This window comes from Salvelinus fontinalis, chromosome 5 (genome assembly GCF_029448725.1).
Source record: "Salvelinus fontinalis isolate EN_2023a chromosome 5, ASM2944872v1, whole genome shotgun sequence".
NCBI classification, from domain to species: domain Eukaryota; kingdom Metazoa; phylum Chordata; class Actinopteri; order Salmoniformes; family Salmonidae; genus Salvelinus; species Salvelinus fontinalis.
Genome location: NC_074669.1, coordinates 3,930,967 through 3,941,090, shown reverse-complemented (window position 1 = coordinate 3,941,090; position 10,124 = coordinate 3,930,967).

The following is a 10,124-nucleotide window of genomic DNA, read 5'->3' as shown; positions in this document are numbered from 1 at the left end:
TCGGTCCTCGGGACACCAAAGGGTACAAGTTTTGTTTTTCCGCTCTAGCACTACACAGCTGATTCAAATAATCAACTCATCATCAAGCTTTGATCATTTGAATCAGCTGTGTAGTGTTAAAGCAAAAAACAAGACTTGTACCCTTTGGGGTCCTGAGGACCAAGTTTGGGAAACACTGCACTATACTGGTTTACCCACTTCATGTACATACTGTACTCTATTCAAGGTCATCCTATTCAACTAATGCTGTACATATACTATTCTATCCTATGTAACAGTATAACTTTACGTCGTCCCCTCGCCCCGACACGGGCGCGAACCAGGGAACCTCTGCACACATCAACAACGGTTGCCCACGAAGCATCGTTACCCATCGCTCCACAAAGGCCGCGGCCCTTGCAGGGCAAGGGGCAACACTACTTAAGTCTCAGAGCAAGTGACGTAACTGGTTGAAATGCTACTAGCGCGTACCCGCTAACTAGCTAGCCATTTCACATCCGTTACATACGCATTCTATAGATATTCTACATATTCTATCCACATACTGTCCATAATGTCTATACATCCCATCACATATATATATATATATATATATATATATATATATAGTACCAGTCGAAAGTTTGGACACAACTACTCATTAAAAGGTTTTTCTTTATTTTTACTATTTCTACATTGTAGAATAATAGTGAATACATCAAAACTATGAAATAACACATATGGAATCATGTAGTAACCAAAAAAAGTGTTAAACAAATCAAAACATATTTGAGATTCTTCAAAGTAGCAAGCATAATCTGACATTGAACTGCGAAACGTAAACTGCAGAGATATTATAAACTGACAAAAACATTTGAGTTGGCGAGAACATCATTTTTTTTTTTTTATTATTGAGGTTTTTGATAAAGCAGTTCAAATGCAGCTTGAAAATCTATCAGTGTAATATTTGCTCCTGAATCTTAAATATACAATTCCATATCGTGGAATAATCAAATCAAATGTTATTAGTCACATGCGCCGAATACAACAGGTGTAGTGAAATGCTGAATACAACAGGTGTATTGAAATGTGAAATGCTGAATACAACAGGTGTATTGAAATGTGAAATGCTGAATACAACAGGTGTATTGAAATGTGAAATGCTGAATACAACAGGTGTAGTGAAATGTGAAATGCTGAATACAACAGGTGTAGTGAAATGTGAAATGCTGAATACAACAGGTGTAGTGAAATGTGAAATGCTGAATACAACAGGTGTAGTGAAATGCTGAATACAACAGGTGTAGTGAAATGTGAAATACTTACTTACGAGCCCTTAGCCAACAAGCCAACAATGCAGTTTAAAAAAATACAGATAAGAATGAGAGATAGCAGTAACAAGTAATTAAAGAGCAGTCGTGAAATAACAATAGCTGACTATATACAGGGGGCTACTGATACAGAGACAATGTGCGAGGGCACCAGTTATTTGAGGTAGTATGTACATATAGGTAGAGTTACTCAAGTGAGAGAGGGGGGGGCACTGCAAATAGTCTGGGTAGTCATTTGACTAGATGTTCAGGAGTCTTATGGCTTGGGGGTAGAAGTTGTTTAGAAGCCTCTTGGACCTAGAATTGGCGCTCCGGTACCGTTTTCCGTGCGGTGGCAGAGAGAACAGTCTATGACTAGGGTGGCTGGGTCTTTGACAATTTTTAGGACCTTCCTCTGACACCGCCTGGTATAGAGGTCCTGGATGGCAGGAAGCTTGGCCCCAGTGATGTACTGGGCCGTTCCAACTATCCTCTGTAGTGCCTTGCGGTCGGAGGCCGAGTAGTTGCCATACCAGGCAGAGATGCAACCAGTCAGGATGCTCTCGATGGTGCAGCTGTCAAACCTTTTGAGGATCTGAGGACCCATGCCAAATCTTTTCAGTCTCCTGAGGGGGAATAGGTTTTGTCGTGCCCTCTTCACAACTCTCTTGGTGCGCTTGGACCATGTTAGTTTGTTGGTGATCTGGACACCAAGGAACTTGAAGCTCTCAACCTGCACCACCCGTCGATGAGAATGGGGGCGTGCTCCGTCCTCCTTTTCCTGTAGTCCACAATCATCTCCTTTTTCTTGATCACGTTGAGGGAGAGGTTGTTATCCTGGCACCACAAGGCCAGGTCTCTGATCTCCTCCCTATATCCTGTCTCGTCGTTGTTGGTGATCAGGCCTACCACTGTTGTCATCGGCAAACTTAATGATGGTGTTAGAGTCGTGCCTGGCCATGCAGTCATTAGGGAACAGGGAGTACAAGAGGGGACTGAGCACACACCCCTGAGGGGCCCTTTGTTCAGGATCAGCGTGGCGGATGTGTTGTTACCTACCCTTACCACCTGGGGGAAGCCCATCAGGAAGTCCAGGATCCAGTTGTTGAGAGAAGTGTTTAGTCCCAGGGTCCTTCGCTTATTGATGAGCTTTGAGGGCACTATGGTGTTGAACGCTGAGCTGTAGTCAATAAACATCATTCTCACATAGATGTCCAAGTGGGAAAAGGCAGTGTGGAGTGCAATGGAGATTGCATCATCTGTGAATCTGTTGGGGCGGTATGCAAATTGGAGTGGGTCTAGGGTTTCTGGGATGATGGTGTTGACGTGAGCCATGACCAGCCTTTCAAAGCACTTCATGGCTACAGACGTGAGTGCTACGGGTCGGTAGTTGTTTAGAAAGGTTACCTTAGTGTTCTTGGGCACAGGGACTATGGTGGTCTGCTTAAAACATGTTGGTATTACAGACTCGGACAGGCAGAGGTTGAAAATGTCATTGAAGACACTTACCAGTTGATCAGCGTATGTTTGCAGGACACATCCTGGTAATCCGTCTGGGTCTGCGGCCTTGTGAATGTTGACCTGATTAAAGGTCTACTCACATCGGCTGCGGAGAGCGTAATCACACAGTCTTCCGGAACAGCTGGTGCTCTCATGCACGTTTCAGTGTTATTTGCCTCGAAGCAAGCATAGTAGTTTAGCTCGTCTGGTAGGCTCGTGTCACTGGGCAGTTCTCGGCTGTGCCCTTTGTAGTCTGTAATGGTTTGCAAGCTCTGCCACATCCAACGAGAGTCAGTGTTGGTGTAGTACGCTTCGATCTTAGCCCTGTATTGATGCTTTGCCTGTTTGATGGTTCGTCAGAGGGCATAGCAGGATTTCTTATAAACTTCCGGGTTAGAGACCCGGTCCTTGAAAGCGGCAGCTCAAGCCTTTAGCTCAGTGCGGATGCTGCCTGTAATCCATGGCTTCTGGTTGGGGTATGTACATACGGTCACTGTGGGGACGACATCATCGATGCACATCGATTGATGAAGCCGGGGAATGATGTGGTGTATTCCTCAATGCCATCGGAGGAATCCCGGAACATATTCCAGTCTGTGCTAGGTACCCAAATCATGCAGGGTTTCTGGTGCTAGCTAAACAGTCCTGTAACTTAGCATCTGCTTCCTCTGACCACTTTTTTATTGATCTAGTGTGAGTTCAAGCCATGGTCAGGATAGAATATGAACTTTGTCAGATAGGGTCATTTGGGGCTTGAACCCAAGAGGTTGGTACCCTGGGTGCTGGTACCCAAAATCACGCAGGGTTTCTGTGATAGCAAAACACTCCTGTAGTTTAGCATCTGCTTCCTCTGACCATTTTTTTATTGATCTAGTCACTGGTGCTTCCTGCTTTAATTTTTGCTTGTAAGCAGAAATCGGGAGTTTACAATTATGGTTTGCCAAATGGAGGACGAGTGAGAGCTTTGTATGTGTCTCTGTGTGTGGAGTATAGGTGGTCCAGAGTTCATTTTCCTCTGGTTGCACATTTGGTTGCACATCCCTGGCTACTAGGAGTGCCGCCTCTGGGTAAACATTTTCTTGTTTGCTTATGGTGGAATACAGCTCATTCAATGCTGACTTAGTGCCAGCCTCCGACTGTGGTGGTATCTAAACAGCTACAAAGAATACAGATGAAAACTCTCTCGGTAGGCAGTGTGAGATACTCTACCTCAGGTGAGCAGTAGCTCGAGACTTCCTTAGATATCGTGCACCAGCTGTTGTTTATAAAAATACATAGACCGCCGCCCCTTGTCTTACCAGATGCCGCTGTTCTATCCTGTCGGTTCATCATATAACCAGCCAGCTGTATGTTTATGTTGACGTCATTCAGCCACAACTCCGTGAAGCATAAGATGTTACAGTTTTTAATGTCCCATTGGTAGTTTAATCTTCCGCGAAACTTGTCGATTTTATTGTCCAAAGATTGCACGTTTGCTAGCAGAATGGAGGGAAGTGGGGGTTTATTTGATCGCCTACAAATTCTCAGAAGCTAACTTGAACTTTGGCCCCTCTTTCTCCATGTCCTTTTCACGCAGATCACGGGGATCGGGGCCTGTTCCCGAGGAAGCAGTGTATCCTTCACGTCGGGCTCGTCAGAGTTGTGAAAGGAAAAAGAGGATTCTGCTAGTCCGTGGTGAGTAATCGCAGTCCTGATGTCTAGAAGTTGTTTTCGGTCATAAGAGACAGTAGCAGCAACATTATGTACAAAATAAGTCAAAAAATAAGTTACAAACAACGCAAATAAACAAACAAAAAAACACAATCGGCTGGGCGCACGTAAAACGTCTGCCATCTTCTCCGGCGTCATCTTGCAATGTGTTTAATGGTGTTTTATCAAAGACAATGTCTTTTTTCCGTTTCTCTGTTGTGTCTAAAAGGAGTTTGTATTTCACAATGACCAATCACAGTGTGGGAGTCGAGGGGAACCCAAAGCGATCTTCCAGAAAGGATCTCATGGCGCCAAAAGGCAGCTAACCTAACGTAGCAGGTGGAAAATAAACGCCTGAAACTTGATCCCCTATTAAAACAGCACTGATCAACCAATCCAGTAAATGTGGAGGAGTTGAGATGGAGTGTTGCCTTGTCAAAGTCCAAAATCAAAAGTCGCGTCACAGGCTCACTTTCCATTTCCCCTGACAACCGGAACATCAGGTTGTTAGGGACTCGGCAGACGCTAGGAGGCAGCATGTTCTGCAACCAGGGACTTTGGTGAGATATCCTTTTCCCTCCAGCTAGGGGAGCTATTTCCCTCTACCCAGAGAGTGTATGTAGGTGTAGTGAATGGCTAAGCACACCGCTAGTGCTTTTCTGAGACCTAGAAGTACTGTCACCCCAAGATCCAGAAAATGCTTTGGCTTTTCTGGGTCAGTGGTATTAACGGTGCTTCATGAGTATGTTGTGTTACGGTGCAGAGGGTTGTGAGTTCAATCCCTGGTCAGAATGGAATTTAGTTGATTATTTGAATCAGCTGTGTAGTGTCAGGGGAAAAACTAGTGGGTTAGCGAGACTGAGTCTGAGTAGTGATTAAATGGTTTACTCCATAGGTTAGAGAGACTGAGTCTGAGTAGTGATTGAATGGTTTAGTCCGTAGGTTAGAGAGACTGGGTCTGAGTAGTGATTAAATGGTTTAGTCCGTAGGTTAGAGAGACTGGGTCTGAGTAGTGATTAAATGGTTTACTCCGTAGGTTAGAGAGACTGAGTCTGAGTAGTGATTGAATGGTTTAGTCCGTAGGTTAGAGAGACTGGGTCTGAGTAGTGATTAAATGGTTTAGTCCGTAGGTTAGAGAGACTGGGTCTGAGTAGTGATTAAATGGTTTAGTCCGTAGGTTAGAGAGACTGGGTCTGAGTAGTGATTAAATGGTTTAGTCCGTAGGTTAGAGAGACTGGGTCTGAGTAGTGATTAAATGGTTTAGTCCGTAGGTTAGAGAGACTGGGTCTGAGTAGTGATTAAATGGTTTAGTCCGTAGGTTAGAGAGACTGGGTCTGAGTATATGGACTTTCACTGATTTAACAAGTAATGGTTAAACAATCCGCCAAACTTTAATACAAAATATGGTCATTTACATTTTACATTTTTAGTCATTTAGCAGATGCTCTTATCCAGAGCGACTTACAGTAGAGTGCATACATTTTTATTACATTTTTACATACTGAGACAAGGATATCCCTACCGGCCAAACCCTCCCTAACCCGGACGACGCTATGCCAATTGTGCGTCGCCCCACGGACCTCCCGGTTGCGGCCGGCTGCGACAGAGCCTGGGCGCGAACCCAGCCCAGCATGGGCGCGAACCCAGAGACTCTGGTGGCGCAGCTAGCACTGCGATGCAGTGCCCTAGACCACTGCGCCACCCGGGAGGCCTGGTCATAAGAAATGATTATAAAAGTATTGCCCAAGAATAGTCATATTCTTATACAAACAGTCTCTCTGATAACAAACCACTGTTCACTGTATTGTGATATGTTTTAAAGGCAAGTCAAATCCATTTATTTTTATTTTTTAGAGGCAGTTGCATGATGACCAATGTGCAAAGCCTAATCGTGTTATAATCACATTATAATATTCACAAGGGAAAATCCCTCCGCATCTGTCACATAGCAAATCCTATTGCCTCTAATGACAATGAAATATGACATTCCCTTAGAGGTCAATAGTGATCACGTCTCCACGTGAAATTGTGTGACTGCCTTTGTAAGGACACCTTTCTTTCTTTGTGGAGTTCCCTATTGGTCCATGCAATATTCTGAGGTCTCCCCATTGGTCCATACGATGTTCAACGATCCCCATTGGTCCATACGATATTCCAAGTTCCCCATTGGTTCATTGGATATTCAGAGTTCCCCATTGTTCCATGTGATATTCAGGGTTGGTCCATACGATGTTCCAAGTTCCCCATTGGACCATATATGATATTCAAAGTACCCCATTGGTCCATACTGATATTCAGATACCTGATTTATGTGGTCCATGTGTAACCAGGCCAGTGGAGCACAGCTCTGTGGCTCGACTTTGTAGTAGTGTTCCAGTAGTGTTTAAATGGTAAGAGTTCCCTATCCTCCCTGGGTCCATCTGTGTATCCCCAGCCAGACCCATACTGTATATATAGCTGTCCCCAGCCAGACCCATACTGTATATATAGCTGTCTCCAGCCAGACCCATACTGTATATATAGCTGTGTATCCCCAGCCAGACCCATACTGTATATATAGCTGTCTCCAGCCAGACCCATACTGTATATATAGCTGTGTATCCCCAGCCAGACCCATACTGTATATATAGCTGTCCCCAGCCAGACCCATACTGTATATATAGCTGTGTATCCCCAGCCAGACCCATACTGTATATATAGCTGTCCCCAGCCAGACCCATACTGTATATATAGCTGTGTATCCCCAGCCAGACCCATACTGTATATATAGCTGTCTCCAGCCAGACCCATACTGTATATATAGCTGTCTCCAGCCAGACCCATACTGTATATATAGCTGTCTCCAGCCAGACCCATACTGTATATATAGCTGTCCCCAGCCAGACTGTATATATAGCTGTCCCCAGCCAGACTGTATATATAGCTGTCTCCAGCCATACTGTATATATAGCTGTCTCCAGCCATACTGTATATATAGCTGTTTCCAGCCAGACCCATACTGTATATATAGCTGTGTATCCCCAGCCAGACCCATACTGTATATATAGCTGTCCCCAGCCAGACCCATACTGTATATATAGCTGTGTATCCCCAGCCAGACCCATACTGTATATATAGCTGTCTCCAGCCAGACCCATACTGTATATATAGCTGTCTCCAGCCATACTGTATATATAGCTGTCTCCAGCCAGACCCATACTATATATATAGCTGTCTCCAGCCAGACCCATACTGTATATATAGCTGTCCCCAGCCAGACCCATACTGTATATATAGCTGTCTCCAGCCAGACCCATACTATATATATAGCTGTCTCCAGCCAGACCCATACTGTATATATAGCTGTCTCCAGCCAGACCCATACTGTATATATAGCTGTCCCCAGCCATACTGTATATATAGCTGTCTCCAGCCAGACCCATACTGTATATATAGCTGTCCCCAGCCAGACTGTATATATAGCTGTCCCCAGCCAGACTGTATATATAGCTGTCTCCAGCCATACTGTATATATAGCTGTCTCCAGCCAGACCCATACTGTATATATAGCTGTCTCCACCCATACTGTATATATAGCTGTCCCCAGCCAGACTGTATATATAGCTGTCCCCAGCCAGACTGTATATATAGCTGTCCCCAGCCATACTGTATATATAGCTGTCTCCAGCCAGACCCATACTGTATATATAGCTGTCTCCAGCCAGACCCATACTGTATATATAGCTGTCTCCAGCCAGACCCATACTGTATATATAGCTGTCTCCACCCATACTGTATATATAGCTGTCTCCAGCCATACTGTATATATAGCTGTCTCCAGCCATACTGTATATATAGCTGTCTCCAGCCATACTGTATATATAGCTGTGTATCTCCAGCCAGACCCATACTGTATATATAGCTGTCTCCAGCCATACTGTATATATAGCTGTCTCCAGCCAGACCCATACTGTATATATAGCTGTCTCCAGCCAGACCCATACTGTATATATAGCTGTCTCCAGCCAGACCCATACTGTATATATAGCTGTCTCCAGCCATACTGTATATATAGCTGTCTCCAGCCATACTGTATATATAGCTGTGTATCCCCAGCCAGACCCATACTGTATATATAGCTGTCCCCAGCCAGACCCATACTGTATATATAGCTGTCCCCAGCCAGACTGTATATATAGCTGTCCCCAGCCAGACTGTATATATAGCTGTCCCCAGCCATACTGTATATATAGCTGTCTCCAGCCAGACCCATACTGTATATATAGCTGTCTCCAGCCAGACCCATACTGTATATATAGCTGTCTCCAGCCAGACCCATACTGTATATATAGCTGTCTCCACCCATACTGTATATATAGCTGTCTCCAGCCATACTGTATATATAGCTGTCTCCAGCCATACTGTATATATAGCTGTCTCCAGCCATACTGTATATATAGCTGTGTATCTCCAGCCAGACCCATACTGTATATATAGCTGTCTCCAGCCATACTGTATATATAGCTGTCTCCAGCCAGACCCATACTGTATATATAGCTGTCTCCAGCCAGACCCATACTGTATATATAGCTGTCTCCAGCCAGACCCATACTGTATATATAGCTGTCTCCAGCCATACTGTATATATAGCTGTCTCCAGCCATACTGTATATATAGCTGTGTATCCCCAGCCAGACCCATACTGTATATATAGCTGTCCCCAGCCAGACCCATACTGTATATATAGCTGTCTCCAGCCAGACCCATACTGTATATATAGCTGTCTCCAGCCAGACCCATACTGTATATATAGCTGTCTCCAGCCAGACCCATACTGTATATATAGCTGTCTCCAGCCAGACCCATACTGTATATATAGCTGTCTCCAGCCATACTGTATATATAGCTGTCTCCAGCCAGACCCATACTGTATATATAGCTGTCTCCAGCCAGACCCATACTGTATATATAGCTGTCCCCAGCCAGACCCATACTGTATATATAGCTGTGTATCCCCAGCCAGACCCATACTGTATATATAGCTGTCCCCAGCCAGACCCATACTGTATATATAGCTGTGTATCCCCAGCCAGACCCATACTGTATATATAGCTGTCCCCAGCCAGACCCATACTGTATATATAGCTGTGTATCCCCAGCCAGACCCATACTGTATATATAGCTGTCTCCAGCCAGACCCATACTGTATATATAGCTGTCCCCAGCCAGACCCATACTGTATATATAGCTGTGTATCCCCAGCCAGACCCATACTGTATATATAGCTGTCCCCAGCCAGACCCATACTGTATATATAGCTGTCTCCAGCCATACTGTATATATATACCTGTCTCCAGCCAGACCCATACTGTATATATAGCTGTCTCCAGCCAGACCCATACTGTATATATAGCTGTCTCCAGCCATACTGTATATATAGCTGTCCCCAGCCAGACCCATACTGTATATATAGCTGTCCCCAGCCAGACCCATACTGTATATATAGCTGTCTCCAGCCAGACCCATACTGTATATATAGCTGTCTCCAGCCATACTGTATATATAGCTGTCTTCAGCCAGACCCATACTGTATATATAGCTGTCCCCAGCCAGACCCATACTGTATATATAGCTGTCTCCAGCCAGACCCATACTGTATATATAGCT